Below are 19,239 nucleotides of genomic sequence, written 5' to 3' on the forward strand. Positions count from 1 at the left end.
ACTCCCACTCTCAGTTCTGTTGGGTATATGCCCAGAAGTGGAATTGATGGATTATAAGAGAGTTCTATTTGTGGAGCAACCACGATACCATTTTCCACAACAGTTGCACCACTTCTGTTTCTACCAACAGTGCATAAGGGTTCCAAATTGTCCACGCTCTTGTCAACACTTGCTATTTCTTGTTTCTGTTTGTCTGTTTTTTTGTTTGGTAGTAGCCATCCTAGTGAGTGTGAAGTGTGGTAGAGGTTTCTTTTCAAGCTACATAAATGTTACTGTATTGATTTTACCGTAATGATCTGATCGAGGGGGAATTGGAGGAGGCAGAGAGGAGCTGCTGGGTGATTGAATAGACAGAAGTGTCAGAGTCTAATCCTGGGTGGAGAGCATCCTGGCTAAGAACTCAGAGGCAGGAGGAGAGGCAGAGCAGATGGGCACATATGCAGGTGGGGGGATTGCTCTTCCGAATACTCGGTCTTCTCAGGGAAATAAAGGCCACTGTCCTAGAGGGAGCATTTGGGGAAGGTGCTGGAAAGTTAACGAGAGAGTAGAGGGTATCAATAGTTGCTAAGGCGAGTGGAAATGTGAGGTCTGGGGCTGCAGGGGTATTTACTTTCAGGCAGTCCTGGGAAGCCCCTGAAGATGCTTGTGGTCACTAATTTGAGATGCCACCTGTCCTTCCCAGGCACATTCAGCTGCTTGGGTGCAGGCAGTGAGGTGAAGAGAGTAGGATTAACCATGTGAATGCACAGAACTGAGAGAGGGACAAGGTCCTTGAGGGCATATTTAAGGCAGGGCTTCAGTTACAGGTCATGGAATTCAGGCTGGGGACCAGGACAAGCAGGCGACAGTGGTAAGGTGCAAGACTGAAGCACCCAGTGAGGGCAGGACTGTCAGAGTCAGGGCACAGAGGGCACCATGGGTGTCAGGAGAGGAATGGAAGTGGTTGGTGAGCATGTCCTGGCTGACCCGAGCTCCTAGGGTGACTCCTGTGATCAGGACAAAGTCCACGAGTCAGCCACCGGCCCCAGCCCAGTCCCTGGCCCCAGGAGTGAGTGTGTGTGCAGGGATGGTGGTTCTGGAGCCCACCTGCCCTTGGTTGACATTGGTGTGCGGGCTGTCTGGGGTGCTCCACCTCCCCTTAAATCTCTGCAGAGAGCCTGCCAGTAGGCACGACTGCTACTGCTCGTCATTATTGACTCCTTTGCACCAAGTCTTGTCAGGGGAGGGGAATAAGAACTGGAAGCAAGGCCTTGTGCCCAGCACAGCTCCTCATCTCCTCATGCGCTGGCCTCTAGCACAGAATGCCCGCTCCCACCTCCACCCGCCTGCTGAACTCTTGCATTTTCCCCTGACTCAGGGCAGGATACATGGTTCACCTCATGGATGCACAGGGACACTGGAAACGCCAGGCCCAGGTGCCCAACCCGCTCTGCCCTTGAAGGAAACAGATATCTCTCTGCAGCAAGTCCAGGACCTCTGGAGAGCTGGGGTTGCATTTACTAATGATCATCACAATGGGGAGCACTCTTTGTGCCCAGGTGGCCATCATCCACCTTGGCCCAAGTGGCTTTTGTCCACCACCATGTCCACCTGCCTCCTCCGACAATGGGCCACATGCTCACTCCTGCTGGAGCCAGCCACAGATATTGGGAATGTGTTTCTTCAATGGAGACTGAGAAGCTGACCATGCCTCTCAGCAGGAGAGCTTCTCTGGGTAATAAACCCTGGTGGGGAAACTGGCTGCTGGGGGACGGCTTGCTCTGGTAGGCGGTGGCTTCCAGATGCTGGTAAGGTGGTCAGGAGGAGTGGAGGGTGGGGGTTCCCTCTCCATGTCCTTGCTGCTGCCTTAGTGGAGGGGGACCTCTGACTGCTTGGATCTGTCCCCAGGTCCCAGAGGGGGTGCAGTGGGATAACATCTCTTTTTGACACCATGTGCTCTCTGCTAGCCCCTACTCCTTGGGACAGAAGCCTGGCTGGTGGTCTTGGAGTAGTGAAAGGAGAAGGAAGCACTCACATGATTAAAAAAGAAACATTTTTTTATTGTGGTAAAGTACACATAACAGAAAATGTACCTTTTAAATCATTTTTATTATACAGTTCAGTGGTATAAAGTGCATTCATATTATTGCAACCATCACACCCTCCCTCTCCACAGTTCTGTTTACCTTTCAAAACTGAAACTCTGTACCCATTAAATAAAAACATTCCATTCTTCCCTCCCCCCAGCCCCTGGAAACCACCATTGTACTTTCTGTGTCTATGGATTTGACCAAACTCGTATGTTGAAACCTAATCCCCAACATGATGGTATTTGGAATGGGAGCCTTTGGGAGGTGATCAGGTCATGAGGGTGGAGCCCTTATGAATGGGATTCATGCCTTTATGAAAGAAACCCTAGAGAGCCCCCTGGTTCCTTCTGACATGTGAGGACACAATGCACCAGGAAGTAGGCTCTCACCAGACACTGAATCTGCTGCCATCTTCATGTTGGGCTTACCAGCCTCCAGAACTGTGAGATATAAATTTCTGTTGTTTATAAACTGCCCAGTCTGTGCTATTTTTGTTATAGCAGCCTACCGGAATGAAGACCTGTAGGCACCTTGTTTCAGTGAAGTCATACCATACTTGTCCCTTTGTGACTGGCTTACTTCTCTTAGCATAAGTCTTTAAGGTTCATCCCTATTGTGGCATGTAAGAATTCCCTTCCTTTTTAAAGGCTGAATGGTAAGCCATTGTATGGATATACCACCTATTGTTTATCCCTTCAACCACCAATGGACATTTGGGTTGTTTCTACCTTTTGGCTGTTGTGAATAGTGCTGCTGTGAAAATACGAGGACCCATATCTGTTTGGATCCCTGCCTTCAATTCTTAGGGGTGTATATATACAGAAGTAGAATTGCTGGATCCTATGGTAATTCTGTGTTTAATATTTTGAGGAACCACCATTCAGTTTTGCATAGAAGTTGCATGATGTTTTGGAAGTGGCATATATTCGACATACTTTTTAAGGTAATATTTTTGACCAAATGGTTGTCCTAACCATGGTGAAGAGCTGCCAGACCCTGGGAAGGTGGCCGGACAATGGCATTCTTTTTCTTTCTTTCTTCATGTCCCTGCCAGGCCTGTGCCTTTGATGTCAGCTTGGCTTCTATAAGGAACTGAGGAGAGGCCCTGGTGTGGCACTCTGGGGCCTGGCGTGCCCTTTCCTTAGTGCCCACTCACTCTTTTTTCCTAAAAGAAACATAATTTCTATGTGGGTCTCCCTCCCTCTCTATATAGCTGTCACAGTAAGTTGAATGTTTCTCGTTTTGCTTTGGGGGAAAGCAGCGGGATCTCAGGAGGATGCAGAAGAAATGGCTGTAGACCAGCTGCTCAGCAAGAAGAAAGGGCCATGAACTGCTAGGATTTTGGAGGTGTTGAGCCTCTCAGAGTTCTGGGCCCTATTTTACAGATAAAGGGGCAAATACTGCTGCAAGGAGGAGAATATGAAAGAAGACAGTTCCAAGGAAACAACATGCAAAGACGTGCTTAACAGTCCCAGAGGAGGACAGCATCAGTCATCCTGGGTTCCTGGCCTGGGGCTACTCGTGGCATTGTGTGGACACTGCGTGGGCACTGTTCATGTGGACAGTTCACATTTTCCTCCATGCATCATGGATGATCCTATAGGTTTGTTTGCCTGTGTTGACTGAGGCAAACTGGGAAGTTTGTCTATTTAGTATTTATCTGCTGTGTGTTGAAAAGAGAGGTGGGGGCACAAGATTAGGAAACCTTTAAGCAAGGCTTTAAGAGAGCTAGCTTGACATTCAAAATCGAACACTTAGATGCCTGGTAATATGAAAGTCTTGCCAGTTCTCATTACAACACACATTGCAACATGCCTCTCTGCTCGTAAATGTCTTTTCAAGGTCACGTCAGCCCGGCCTGATGCCTCTGTCACTTGACCTTCTGCCAATGCCCAGCTGTGAATCAGTGGAGCCAGCTGCCCTCTGCCTCTTGCTCACCTGCAGGTAAGGGCTGGCCCAGGAACCAGGGGAGGTACAGGATCAGTTCAAGGACCAGTGTGTGGTCTTTACACTCCACTGCGCACGGGCCTGTGCCTGGCAGCCTCTGCTTTCTCACAGAAGCCCATGCCACCCATCCACACTCTCCTCCAACCTGTCCCTGCCTCACCCTTCATCCCAGTGCCTCCGTGCACCTCCTACCTTGTGTAGAAGTGGGTTCTTGCAGTTTTCTTCCAGACCCATAGGTGCCCTTGCCAGCTGCTCCTTCTGTTCTCAGGTCTCTGAAGCAAAGGTGCTGCCCTCTTACCCAGGGATGTTCCTTCATCCTGGATCTTGATGCCTCATCTCCTTTCTCTTAGATACTTTGTTTCTTTCCTGTATTGAACCCCTGACTTTCCTGAGCTCTCAAGTTTCCTTCTTTGACCCCTTCCCACAGACTGTGAGCATGTACAAGTTCAAAACACCAGCAGCAGCAAAATGGGGGAAGAGAGCAAAAATGCTCTTGCTCTGCAGCCCGGCTGAGAGCAGTCTCAGCTTCGCAGGCAAGCTTCTGGCAAGAGAACCTGGCATATGCTGCTCCTCTCCCATTTCCCCTTTCATCACTCAGTGCAGAGTTTACCCCCCCAAACTCCACGGGAACCGGGCGGCATCCAAGCCCCAATTACCAAGATGCCTGGGAGATTTCAATGGTCTCCTCACCTGTTCTTCTTCCAGCCTCTGAAGGCATGGCCTTCCCCTTTGGCCCCAACAATCCTGTGGCTCCCAGCATGGTGGAGAGAGCACGCACTTTGCAGTAAATGGCAATCTTAGCTCTGCCACATATTGGCTCTGTGGTTTTGTCACTGAACGGCTCTGAGAGTCACGTTTCTCATCTTTGAAAAGGTGAGAGTAGCAACAATGGACAGTCTTTGGAATGACTGATAAGGCACAGAGAGAAAGTACTTGGCACACAGAAAGGTGTGTACCTCACGCATATCTTTGTTCTATAAACTGTAGGAACTAGGTGCCCCATGAGGCTCTGCTCCCTGTTAATTTGCCAGATGCCCTTTTTGAGTACCTCACACCCCTTGGTGTTCTCCTACCATGTACCTGTTTCCTGACCCCAGGGGGGCCAACCTGGCTTGCCTACTGGATCGTGGCCCTGGATGGTCCTGTACTCACAGTCAGGACTGAACTCCTTTCCTCCCCGACATCTCCTCTTCCCTGTTCCTAGTCTCAGTCAGAAACCACCACCTTTGGCTCCAGCTCCTCACCCTTTGCACTGGGGTCCCTTCACTCCTATTACGGCACATCTTTGGAACTCACTCTCCTTTAATAGGCCTGGGATTACTCTCCTTTCCTTATTTATATTGTTACTTCCTTAGTTTAATTCTTCAAGAACTTGGCATTTGCGTGAGGCACTTCCTCTCTCTGAACTGCCTTTCTCTTTTCCTCTGCCCATCAGATTCCCACCGGTCCCTGGCTCAGTGTCACTTCCTGGACTCGCTGGTCACCCCCTATGCTGGGTGCCCCCCTTGTCTCCCATCACAGGCCAGCTGTGACAGTCTGTTCTCCGGCAGCTGGACCCAAGCTGCTCAGGCCGCCACCGCCTCTGCTCCCCATGCATGTGGAGAATCCCCAAAGGTGCAAGGAGTGAGTTAAATGTTCAGAAAAATACACCTGTGAGTAGCGCATTTATCTCAAACAATATTCATATGATAAAAATTAAATTCAGGAAGGAAAAGGCAGCCTCTGTGGACCCTGGCCTGTGATGTTAACAGGCATGATGACACATGATGTCAAGCTGAGCTGGAGGCTCTGCTGATGAGTTTCTGGGGCCTCCAGTGATGCACTTGTGTGAACAGGCTGAGTGAATGACATTCACGTACTGGAGCCCGATTCTTCCTGCCAGGAGGGTCCCGTGCAGCCAGCGGCCCTGCAGGCAGGGTGCGCAGTGAATGGTGAAGCTCCCTGACGTGGCAGGGAAGCAGGTCCCTGGCCCCGGAGAGCCCACGATAGAAACTCCAGGGCCCCTTGTCAAGGTTGTCAAGGCCATTTCTGTCTTGAGTCTCCTTCTGCTGTGTGTACCTCCCCAGGCCAAGCTCCCCACACCACCTGATTCTCTTCCAACCCCTGGCTGCTCTGGCCTCCATGCTCCTGAGACCTCTTTTCTCCAGCATGCTTTCAACCTGTGGGATTCTTTCTGCCAGCTGAATGGCTGATGCAGACGTTGGTTTTGAAACAGTCAGCACTGTGACTGCAGAGCTCTGACACACAGAGGGGCTGGGGGGATGCAGTACACATGGCTGATCCTGACCTGGGACTGACACTCCTGGGCCCCTTGGACTTGCCCTTTGCCCCCTCCTCTCACAGCTCCCCTTGGCCATTCAGCCACACTCTGGATTGTAGTCTTGGGGCCGTTGGCTCCTCTGTAGTGATTTCAATGGTCAAAAAGCACTGGCAGGAGGATTGTTATAAATAGATGGTGCATTAAATACCCTGTGGATAGTCCCATCGAATGACCTCATTCCTTAAAGGAAATAATTTGACCACAGTATGAGGTTGTGGTTACTGCTAAATGACAGTGGAGTCCCAGGGACACCAGCATGGCAGCAAGTGTTTGTGAAGAACTCCCAGGGATTAAAATCCAAGCAGGAAGCACAGAGAAGGAAGCAAGGAGAAGGTTAGCCAAAGGTTTGCTATAGGTAAAGGCATGGTCCTGCCTTTGCTATAGGTAAAGACATGGTCCTGCCACAGCAGAATCACCCAGTCTGCTCCTTGGACAGGGGTAAAACCAGACTGGGCTTTGGCTCTAAAGCCCACAGGCTTAGAGTAGGTAGCTTTCCATGCAGCCAGGGCACGCACAGCATCCTGTCTTCCTTGCCTTGGGTTTAGCAGCTTTTCTTTCTTCTGGGTTTACAGGTTCTTTTGCTGAGAATATAATGCAATAAAGAAGAACTACAGATTACAGTCTCCATTTTCTTCCTGCCACTGGGACTTCCCAGCAGGGTAAGAAGACTGTTCCCTTTCTCTCTTGAGCGATTTCTTGGGGACACCTAGGCTCCTTCTGTTCTGTTACTGGCACTGTGTTGGTAGAGATTTTGACTCTTTGCACTCTATCTGCCGGCCTAAGAGAAAACCCGATGCTGCCCATTTAGCCTCACCTTTGCAGCTTGATGGCTTCAGCCACACCCTCGATATCCCCAGTCTTACTCAATTTGATCCACTTTCCATGTCACCACTGGCATGTCCTCAATGGGACATGTACATGAGGGTGTCACTCTTTGGCTCTTGTCCTTTGCTGGTTCTTTGCCTATGAAATGGCCTTCAGATTTCTGAGTGTGCAGCTCAGGGACCCACCCCACCTCCTTACACACCACCTACACTTCAGTCTCTACGACTGAGAATATCCTTATTTTCCACCCCACCACATCCTCTGTAAAATGCTCTGACCTCTCAGACTGCCTTGTCACAGAATTATTTATGGGTGTGCCTTAGCTCTTCCAGCAGTGAGTGGCCTCCTGCATTTTATTAATTTTTAATTTCCCCATGGGAGCTAGCATGGGGCTGTGTGTGTGTGTGAGTGTGTATGTGTGTGTGTGTGTGAACGTCAGTGTATATGAGTGTGTGAATGTGAGAGTGTGAGTGTGTGTGTATGGTCGTTATTGATTTTCCAGGCTCGTTTTGAAGAAAATTGATTCTGCCTCATCAAGTTATTTCAGGTAAATAGAAAGGATCTCAGCGTGCTTTGCTATAATCCAGCATCATTTTCAAAAGAGAAATAGTGTCATTCATACTCACTCTTGCCATTTATGATAAAGGCAAGGAATCCTATGAAGCTTGATGATAATTGATTTGAGGAAAGCAATCTATTACAGTGATTACATTACATTAAGCTGAGAACACTTAGTTTTGATTTATTTTGAATTAGACATCTAGAAATACAGATGTACACAAAAATTCATGCTTATTCTGTACTGTGGAGGGGGGATGTCATCCATTATGTCACTGACCTATCATCATTTAGTTTAAAAACATGTCTGGTAGAAAGCATCTTCTTCTGAAATAGAAAGTGAGAAATGTTCCCACAGAGCCAAGTCCTTTAGGCCGAGTGGGTGGCAGGGCTTGCTTGCCATGTGAGTGAGTGCCCACGTCTGCCAGACAGGCCCCCCGAGCATGAGGCAGGCCCCGAAGATGCAGTGGGACCCAGCTGCCCCCCAGAGGGGCTGGCTGTCACTGGGCAGGAGAAACAGTCGCTGCCTACATCAGTGCCCCTGGGAGCTGACCTTCTCTGAGCATCTGCCCTTTTGCCTTCTTGGCATTAGCTTCTCCTGTCAAGGAATTTCCCCAGTGCCTGCAACCCCCGTTTCTGCACAGTGCGCACAGCTGCTGCTGAGAGGTTACACTGTCCATGGGAAATGTGATAATGAGATTTGAGTTTAATCGAGCTGGTCTTATGGACGTGATTTGTCTGTGTTGATCTGCACTCAACTCAAGCTGGTTACCCCATGTCCATGTCTGTACTCCATGCTATGTTTTCCCTGACTGACCCTCTCCCTGGAGTGGGAGGGGGAGAGTGCCAGCAGATGACGGGGCTTGTGTCCTCCACACCAGGGAGTCTAGGGGGAGGATAGCATCACCCTCCAGTCGCAAGACAAAGCCTCAGAGCGGGACTCTGGTCAGCCAGCTGGGCCCGCTCTGCCATCCCTGGTTCCAGAGCTGGGGAGGGGGTCCAGTCATGGCCATGTGCCCACGCGGCCCTTCCTCAAGGCATGCAGGTGTTCTTACCAACCAGAAAGAGAGTAGGTCCTTGGGGCAGAGAAAGATAGCACACGTACACCACACCAGCAACATCCTACAAAATGTGTTCATGTCTGAGAATCATGATATCAAAACTTTAAATGAACACTTTGTAAAATTACTGTTAAGTGAGGGGCACTGGAGGTCACCAAGCAGCGTCTTGTCTTTCCACCTGGACAGGCTGGGCCACCACATGTCCCTCTGCATGTGTTAATGGTGGCTGCTTTTCAGAAATGGGTCAGGCTGGGCCCCTCCGTGGGGACCCCAAGACAGTGTTCTGTACTGTGGAAATGCCAGAATGGGGTGAGGAAGGAAAGGAGGGACTGCACGGCCTTATTTTCTCTGGTGTTCCACAACCTCTCCAGGCACCATGACATCACCATTTCATGCCAGAGGATTACGTGTTTCTGCTTTGCCCAGAGATATCTCTGTGGGGTCTGCTGGGACTCTGACTGCCTTCTGCCACACCCCCCACCTGACTCACAGGCCAGCCAGGCCTCGTACATGAGATGGCACTGAAGTCAATGGAGCAGCCCTGGCTTATTTACTTCTGAGGGTTGTGTGGGTGTACTGGATTTGTGCTGTGTCTAGGTGAGCAAAGATATGTGTTCGTGCATCTCAGTGCCGTGATGTGATTGCACGCAGTTCTCTGTGCATTTTTGTGCATCTGCATTTGTGTCTCTTGTGCTCATGTGCACAGGTAAGAAGACATGTGAGCTGGATGGGTGTCTGTGTTTAGGCTGATCATGGGTATATCTGAGTGGCCAGGGCAACAACGTTCCTTTCCTTACATTTGGTGGTTTTGTCCTTGAGGTGCTCACTTTATGAAGCTGCCAGCTGCCCCCTCTCCCCCATCCAAGCAGAAGGCAATCTGGCCCAGCTGTCTTGCTGGAATGCTCCAGCTTTTCCTGAGCAAGCTTTATTCCAATTATTTTTTTTATTTTTTTTTATTTTTTATTTTATTTTTATTTTTTATTTTTTTGAGAGGGCATCTCTCATATTTATTGATCAAATGGTTGTTAACAACAATAAAATTCAGTATAGGGGGGTCAACGCTCAATGTACAATCATTAATCCATCTCAAGCCTAATTCTCGTCAGTCTCCAATCTTCTGAAGCATAACGAACAAGTTCTTACATGGTGAACGAATTCTTACATAGTGAATAAATTCTTACATGGTGAACAGTACAAGGGCAGTCATCACAGAAACTTTCGGTTTTGATCATGCAATATGACCTATAAACAATCAGGTCAAATATGAATATTCGTTTGATTTTTGTACTTGATCTATATGTTGATCCCCCATTTCTCCTACTATTATTATTATTTTTATTTTTAATAAAATGCTGAAGTGGTAGGTAGATGCAAGATAAAGGTAGAAAACATAGTTTAGTGCTGTAAGAAGGCAAATGTAGATGATCAGATGATCAGGTGTGTGCCTATGGACTAAGTATTAATCCAGGCTAGACAAGGGCATCAAGACATCCACGGATGCAGAAGATTTCTCTCAAAGCAGGGGGGGTGAGGTTCTGAGCCTCACCTCTGTTGATCCCCAAATTCTCACCTGATGGCCCCCCTGCGACTGTGCCTGTCTTAGGTTGTTCCTCCCTTGAGGAATCTTACCCGTCTCTGGCTAACCAGTCATCTTCCGGGGCCATACAGGGAAATGTAAAGTTGGTAAGTGAGAGAGAAGCCATATTGTTTGCAAAGGTTAGCTTTTTACTTCTTTGCAGATTTATGCCCTGTGGCTTCTATGCCCAGCACTTGTCTCAAGGTATCTTTACCACCTGGAGGAATTATGATACTCGGTAAATTCGATATGAGGCACGAATTCTATTTAAGGGTTGTAATTAGGAAGGAAGAAGAAAAGCTATAGATGTAGCATACGAAGGAAACTTGGGAGGATTGATTATTTCTTTGACATATCTTCTTGTATAGTACCTTAAGTATGTAAAGGTTTTAAACTACTAACTAATTTGCACACATATATTAACATAATAGGAATACGGTGACATAAACAAAGCAAATCTATAATTACCATCCATCTCCAGTGAAGCCAAGAAAACCATTTAGGCACCCTAGGCATTTGTGAAAATTTATCTATGATATGATGGATATTGTCCAACTGTACTTGAACCATCAGACAAATTAAAGCAGCCCATTTCTGGGATCTGTTCACATCCCATATGTTCTTTTAACCATAGATAGTCTATAGTCATGAGATTTTGGAGTGCTACAACTTGCACCCCTCCCAACTCCTGGTTGAGTTCCAACAGTACAGATCCGGTCAAATTCGTTGTCTCACTGTATGCACATGCCAGCCTAGACATCTCCCTCCTCATTCTTATGGCAAGTCCAGGAGATGGTGGGCTGGATGCAGCCACAACCGCAGCATCGTCCGAATCCCTGTGGAGGCTTTTTGATGATCATCCCCTGGCACAAGTCCTCCAGAGAGTGCTGATGCCGGAAGCTCCTCCTCATATCGTATCTTAGTTCATTTTCTGGGTATCCAAGCTAGGCCTTGATCTCCTGCATAGAAACAAACAGACCCTTTGCCCACACTTTGACATGCCCTCTATACCACTGTGCAGAACTCATTGGAGGTCAGCACACAGTAACTGCTTTTTTTATTTTTTTTAAATTAAGAGAAAGGAATATTATCAGAAAAGAGTACCTCCATAGCTGATCATCTGACACCCTTTAAGTGATCAACATTAAGGATATTTAAAGCATGCGTTGATCTTTGATTTACCAATAGTTTTATCCTGTTAAGGAGTAATCCCCCTTTTCCTTCTTTCTTTCTTTCTTTCTTTTTTTTTTTTTTTTTTAAATTTTTAATCTACACTTACATGAAGAATACTATGTTTACTATGCTCTCCCCTATATCAGGTCCCCCCTAACAACCACATTACGGTTACTGTCCATCAGCTTAGCAAAATGTTGTAGAGTCACTACTTGTCCTCTCTGTGTTGTGCAGCCCACCCTCCCCTTGCTCCCTCCCCCCCATGCATGCTAATCTTAATAACCCCCTTTTTCTTCCCCCCCCTTATCCCTCCCTGCCCACCCATCCTCCCCAGTTCCTTTCCCTTTGGTACCTGTTAGTCCATTTTTGGGTTCTGTAACTTCACTGCTGTTTTGTTCCTTCAGTTTTTCCTTTGTTCCTATACTCCTCAGATGAGTGACATCATTTGGTATTTCTCTTTCTCCGCTTGGCTTATTTCACTGAGCATAATACTCTCCAGCTCCATCCATGTTGCTGCAAATGGTTGGATTTTTCCACTTCTTATGGCTGAGTAGTATTCCATTGTGTATATGTACCACATCTTCTTTATCCATTCATCTACCGATGGACATTTAGGTTGCTTCCAATTCTTGGCTATTGTAAATAGTGCTGCGATAAACATAGGGGTGCATCTGTCTTTCTCAAACTTGATTGCTGCGTTCTTAGGGTAAATTCCTAGGAGTGGGATTCCTGGGTCAAAAGGTAGGTCTGTTTTGAGCATTTTGATGAACCTCCAAACTGCTTTCCACAATGGTTGAACTAATTTACATTCCCACCAGCAGTGTAGGATTCCCCTTTCTCCACAGCCTCGCCAACATTTGTTGTTGTTTGTCTTTTGGATGGCAGCTATCCTTACTGGTGTGAGGTGATACCTCATTGTAGTTTTAATTTGCATTTCTCTGATAATTAGCGATGTGGAGCATCTTTTCATGTGTCTCTTGGCCATCTGTATTTCTTTTTTGGAGAACTGTCTGTTCAGTTCCTCTGCCCATTTTTTAATTGGGTTATTTGTTTTTTGTTTGTTGAGGCGTGTGAGCTCTTTATATATTCTGGACGTCAAGCCTTTATCGGATCTGTCATTTTCAAATATATTCTCCCATACTGTAGGGTTCCTTTTTGTTCTATTGATGGTGTCTTTCGCTGTACAGAAGCTTTTCAGCTTAATGTAGTCCCACTTGCTCATTTTTGCTGTTGTTTTCCTTGCCCGGGGAGATATGTTCAAGAAGAGATCACTCATGTTTATGTCTAAGAGGTTTTTGCCTATGTTTTTTTCCAAGAGTTTAATGGTTTCGTGACTTACATTCAGGTCTTTGATCCATTTTGAGTTTACCTTTGTATATGGGGTTAGACAATGGTCCAGTTTCATTCTCCTACATGTAGCTGTCCAGTTTTGCCAGCACCATCTGTTGAAGAGACTGTCATTTTGCCATTGTATGTCCATGGCTCCTTTATCAAATATTAATTGACCATATATGTTTGGGTTAATTTCTGGGGTCTCTAATCTGTTCCACTGGTCTGTGGCTCTGTTCTTGTGCCAGTACCAAATTGTCTTGATTACTATGGCTTTGTAGTAGAGCTTGAAGTTGGGGAGTGAGATCCCCCCTACTTTATTCTTCTTTTTCAGGATTGCTTTGGCTATTCGGGGTCTTTGGTGTTTCCATATGAATTTTTGAATTATTTGTTCCAATTCATTGAAGAATGTTGCTGGTAATTTGAGAGGGATTGCATCAAATCTGTATATTGCTTTGGGCAGGATGGCCATTTTGACGATATTAATTCTTCCTAGCCATGAGCATGGGATGAGTTTCCATTTATTAGTGTCCCCTTTAATTTCTCTTAAGAGTGACTTGTAGTTTTCAGAGTATAAGTCTTTCACTTCCTTGGTTAGGTTTATTCCTAGGTATTTTATTCTTTTTGATGCAATGGTGAATGGAATTGTTTTCCTGATTTCTCTTTCTATTGATTCGTTGTTAGTGTATAGGAAAGCTACAGATTTCTGTGTGTTAATTTTGTATCCTGCAACTTTGCTGTATTCTGATATCAGTTCTAGTAGTTTTGGAGTGGAGTCTTTAGGGTTTTTTATGTACAGTATCATATCATCTGCAAATAGTGACAGTTTAACTTCTTCTTTACCAATCTGGATTCCTTGTATTTCTTTGTTTTGTCTGATTGCCGTGGCTAGGACCTCCAGTACTATGTTAAATAACAGTGGGGAGAGTGGGCATCCCTGTCTGGTTCCCGATCTCAGTGGAAATGCTTTCAGCTTCTCGCTGTTCAGTATAATGCTGGCTGTGGGTTTATCATATATGGCCTTTATTATGTTGAGGTACTTGCCCTCTATTCCCATTTTGCTGAGAGTTTTTATCATGAATGGATGTTGAATTTTGTCAAATGCTTTTTCAGCATCTATGGAGATGATCATGTGGTTTTTGTCTTTCTTTTTGTTGATGTGGTGGATGATGTTGATGGATTTTCGAATGTTGTACCATCCTTGCTTCCCTGGGATGAACCCCACTTGGTCATGGTGTATGATCCTTTTGATATACTGTTGAATTCTGTTTGCTAATATTTTATTGAGTATTTTTGCATCTACATTCATCAGGGATATTGGTCTGTAATTTTCTTTTTTGGTGGGGTCTTTTCCTTGTTTTGGTATTAGGGTGATGTTGGCTTCATAGAATGAGTTTGGGAGTATTCCCTCTTCTTCTATTTTGTGGAACACTTTAAGGAGAATGGGTATTATGTCTTCTCTGTGTGTCTGATAAAATTCCGAGGTAAATCCGTCCGGCCCCGGGGATTTGTTCTTGGGTAGTTTTTTGATTACTGTTTCAATTTCTTTGGTTGTAATTGGTTTGTTTAACTTTTGTGTTTCTTCCTTGGTCAGTCTTGGGAGGTTGTATTTTTCTAGGAAGTTGTCCATTTCTTCTAGGTTTTCCAGCTTGTTGGCATATAGGTTTTCATAGTAGTCTTTAATAATTCTTTGTATTTCTGTGGAGTCTGTCGTGATTTTTCCATTCTCATTTCTGATTATGTTGATTTGTGTTGACTCTCTTTTTCTCTTAATAAGTTGGGCTAGAGGCTTATCTATTTTGTTTATTTTCTCAAAGAACCAGCTCTTGGTTTCGTTGATTTTTGCTATTGTTTTATTCTTCTCAATTTTGTTTATTTCTTCTCTGATCTTTATTATGTCCCTCCTTCTGCTGACTTTAGGCCTCATTTGTTCTTCTTTTTCCAGTTTTAATAATTGTGATGTTAGACTATTCATTTGGGATTGTTCTTCCTTCTTCAAGTGTGCCTGGATTGCTATATACTTTCCTCATAAGACTGCTTTCGCTGCATCCCACAGAAGTTGGGGCTTAGTGTTGTTGTTGTCATTTGTTTCTATATATTCCTTGATCTCTATTTTGATTTGTTCATTGATCCATTGATTATTTAGTAGCATGTTGTTAAGCCTCCATGTGTTTGTGAGCCTTTTTGTTTTCTTTGTAGAATTTATTTCTACTTTCATACCTTTGTGGTCTGAAAAATTGGTTGGTAGAATTTCAATATTGTGGAAATTACTGAGGCTCTTTTTGTGAGCTAGTATGTGGTCTATTCTGGAGAATGTTCCATGGGCACTTGAGAAGAATGTATATCCTGTTGCTTTTGGATGTAAAGTTCTATAGATGTCTATTAGGTCCATCTGTTCTAGTGTGTTGTTCAGTGCCTGTGTGTCTTTACTTATTTTCTGCCCGGTGGATCTATCCTTTGGGGTGAGTGGTGTGTTGAAGTCTCCTACAATGAATGCATTGCAGTCTATTTCCCTCTTTAGTTCTGTTAGTATTTGCTTCACATATGCTGGTGCTCCTGTATTGGGTGCATATATATTTAGAATGGTTATATCCTCTTGTTGGACTGAGCCCTTTATCATTATGTAGTGGCCTTCTTTATCTCTTGTTACTTTCTTTGTTTTGAAGTCTATTTTGTCTGATATTAGTACTGCAACCCCTGCTTTCTTCTCACTGTTGTTTGCCTGAAATATGTTTTTCCATCCCTTGACTTTTAGTCTATGCTTATCTTTGGGTTTAAGGTGAGTTTCTTGTAAGCAGCATATAGATGGGTCTTGCTTTTTTATCCATTCTATTACTCTATGTCTTTTGATTGGTGCATTAAGTCCATTTACATTTAGGGTGACTATTGAAAGATATGTACTTATTGCCATTGCAGGCTTTAGATTCGTGGTTACCAAAGGTTCAAGGTTAGCTTCTTTAGTATCTTACTGCCTAACTTAGCTCGCTTATTGAGCTGTTATATACACTGTCTGGAGATTCTTTTCTTCTCTCCCTTCTTATTCCTCCTCCTCCATTCTTCATATGTTGTGTGTTTTGTTCTGTGCTCTTTTTAGGGGTGCTCCCATCTAGAGCAGTCCCTGTAGGATGCCCTGTAGAGGTGGTTTGTGGGAAGCAAATTCCCTCAGCTTTTGCTTGTCTGGGAATTGTTTGATCCCACCGTCATATTTAAATGATAGTCGTGCTGGATACAGTATCCTTGATTCAAGGCCCTTCTGTTTCATTGCATTAAGTATATCATGCCATTCTCTTCTGGCCTGTAGGGTTTCTGTTGAGAAGTCCTATGTTAGCCTGATTGGTTTTCCTTTATAGGTGACCTTTTTCTCTCTAGCTGCCTTTAAAACTCTTTCCTTGTCCTTGATCCTTGCCATTTTAATTATTATGTGTCTTGGTGTTGTCCTCCTTGGATCCTTTCTGTTGGGGGTTCTGTATAATTCCATGGTCTGTTCGATTATTTCCTCCCCCAGTTTGGGGAAGTTTTCAGCAATTATTTCTTCAAAGACACTTTCTATCCCTTTTCCTCTTTCTTCCTCTTCTGGTATCCCTATAATACGAATGTTTTTCCTTTTGTATTGGTCACATATTTCTCTTAGTGTTGTTTCATTCCTGGAGATCCTTTTATCTCTCTCTATGTCAGCTTCTATACGTTCCTGTTCTCTGGCTTCTATTCCTTCAATGGCCTCTTGCATCTTATCCATTCTGCTTATAAATCCTTCCAGGGATTGTTTCACTTCTGTGATCTCTCTCCTGACATCTGTGATCTCCTTCCGGACTTCATCCCACTGCTCTTGCATTTTTCTCTGCATCTCATCCCATTGCTCTTGCATTTTTTTCTGCATCTCTGTCAGCATGTTCATGATTTTTATTTTGAATTCTTTTTCAGGAGGACTAGTTAGGTCTGTCTCCTTCTCAGGTGTTGTCTCTGTGATCTTTGTCTGCCTGTAGTTTTGCCTTTTCATGGTGATAGAGATAGTTTGCAGAGCTGGTACAAGTGACCGCTGGAAGAGCTTCCCTTCTTGTTGGTTTGTAGCCTTTTCCTGGGAGAATAGCGACCTCTAGTGGCTTGTGCTGGGCAGCTGTGTGCAGACAGGGCTTCTGCTTCCTGCCCAGTTGCTTTGGGGTTTATCTCCGCTGTTGCTGTGGGCTTGGCCTGGCTGGGGCTGTTCCTCCAAAATGGTGGAGCCCCGTTGGAGGGGGAGCAGCCAGGAGACTATTTATCTCCGTAAGGGGCCTCTGTGCTCCCTGCTGCCCAGGGGGTTAGAGTGCCCAGAGATCCCCAGATTCCCTGCCTCTGGTCTAAGTGACCTGTCCTGTCCCTTTAAGACTTCCAAAAAGCACTCTCCAAACCAAAACAACAACAGCAACAAAAAGGAAAAAACAGGCGATTTTTTTTTTTTTTTTTTTTTTTTGTTCTCAGGTGCCGGTCCCAGGCACCCGCTCACTGGTCCTGCTGCCCTGTCTCCCTAGCACCAGGGTCCCTGTCCTTTCAAGGCTTCCAAAAAGCACCCACCCACCGGTCCCGCAGGGAAGGAACGCTCGATATTCTTTGTCCTCAGGCACTGGTCCCAGGCACCCGCTCACCAGTCCCGCCGCCCTGCCTCCCTAGCACCGGGGTCCCTGTCCCTTCAAGGCTTCCAAAAAGCACTCGCCAAAAAGAGAGAAAAAAAGGGGAAAAATGCGCGATTTCTTCCGTCCTCAGGTGCCGGTCTCAGGCACCCACCCACCGATCCCACAGGGAAAAACGCGGGATATTCTTTGTCCTCAGGTGCCGGTCCCAGGCACCCGCTCACCAGTCCCGCCGCCCTGCCTCCCTAGCACCGGGGTCCCTGTCCCTTTTAGGCTTCCAAAAAGCACTCGCAGAAAAGAGAAAAAAAAAGGGGAAAAACGCGCGATTTCCTCTGTCCTCAATTGCCGGTCTCAGGCACCCGCCCACCGGTCCCGCAGGGAAAAACGTGGGATATTCTTTGTCCTCAGGCGCTGGTCCCAGGCACCTGCTCACTAGTCCCGCCACCCTGCCTCCCTAGCACTGGGGTCCCCGTCCCTTCAAGGCTTCCAAAAAGCGCTCGCCAAAAAGAGAAAAAAAAAAAAGAAAAAAAAAAGGGGAAAAACGCGCGACCTCCTCCGTCCTCAGGCACCGGTCTCAGGCACCCGCCCACCGGTCCCGCAGGGAGAAACGCGGGGTGTTCTTTGTCCTCCAGCGCCGTTCCCAGGCACTTGCTCACCGGTCCCGCCACCCTACCTCCCCAGCAATGGGGGCCCGTCCCTCTAAGGCTTCCAAAAAGCGCTCACCAAAAAAAAAAAAAAAACCGCTCCGGTTTCTCTCCACCCGCCGGGAGCCGGGGGGAGGGGCGCTCGGGTCCCGCCGGGCCGGGGCTTGTATCTTACCCCCTTCGCAAGGCGCTGGTTCCTTGCAGGTGTGGATGTGGTCTGGATGTTGTCCTGTGTCCTGTGGTCTCTATTTTAGGAAGATTTTTCTTTGTTATATTTTCATAGCTCTATGTGTTTTTGGGAGGAGATTTCCACTGCTCTACTCACACCGCCATCCTGGCTCCGCCCCCCTATTCCGATTATTTTTAAAGCTTTTGGAAGACCTTGTGAGAGAGGTGCTGGGAGTTCATTGCAGACTATGCTTAATGGCAGAATTCCAGAGGGACGTGGAGAGCTGGGTTTCATTGGCAAACTCTTTTCTCTTCTCCATCTTTAAAGTAAACAAGGCTTCATTTTCTACATTAATGTGTCCTGCGTCCCTTCCGTTTTTAATAATCTTACAAATGTACCCATGGGCTCCCAGCCGATGTGCATGGAGCCCTGTCTGGGGACACATGTGTTCCTGGTCCTGTGTGGGAGAGGGGCTCAGCAGAGCCTTGAGGACCCCGCTCTGTGCAATTTCATGGGTCCCCACAGAATCCCCGGCCTCCCCCTACTAAGGTCAGAACATGGGGTGGAGGGCACCCCATCAGCTGGAGAAGCTTCTGCTATGCTTGGTGGCAGCTCCTTCCTCCAAATAGCCACTTTGGTCTAACACAATCCACTTTGGTCTAAATATGTATGGCACCCCTGCTTAGTTCCAGGTGTTTTTTTTTTTTCTGTGTGTGTGTGTATGTGAATGAAGGCTGAGACCCCTGCCTCTCCTTGAGAGTGTTGATGTGTCAATGATACTGGCCCAAACCTCAGTTCTTAAGGCTGTGATATGGACTCCCTATGTCTGTGGGTCCTGCTGCACCCTGGAGCTGATGGTGTCAGCTTTCCTAATCTGCCTTGGTCATGGGCAAGGAAGCCTGCCCTGGCTTCGGCAGGTCCGTGTGTAGCCAGCCCCTGGTGATTCCTGTGCTGTCAGGGTGTG

At 46.4% G+C, this 19,239-nt stretch overlaps 1 long non-coding RNA gene across 1 annotated transcript in view; it reads left to right on the plus strand.

The window, feature by feature from the left end:
• LOC140850430 (uncharacterized) overlaps nt 1–19,239 on the plus strand; it is an 83,240-nt gene that overhangs the window by 22,671 nt on the left and 41,330 nt on the right. The window contains exons 2-4 of the long non-coding RNA XR_012133267.1: nt 3,912–4,013; nt 5,452–5,668; nt 6,909–6,995. This is a non-coding gene — a long non-coding RNA (uncharacterized lncRNA). The remainder of the gene's footprint in view (nt 1–3,911; nt 4,014–5,451; nt 5,669–6,908; nt 6,996–19,239) is intronic.

This window comes from Manis javanica, chromosome 7, assembly GCF_040802235.1.
Source record: "Manis javanica isolate MJ-LG chromosome 7, MJ_LKY, whole genome shotgun sequence".
Classification (NCBI taxonomy): Eukaryota; Metazoa; Chordata; class Mammalia; order Pholidota; family Manidae; genus Manis; species Manis javanica.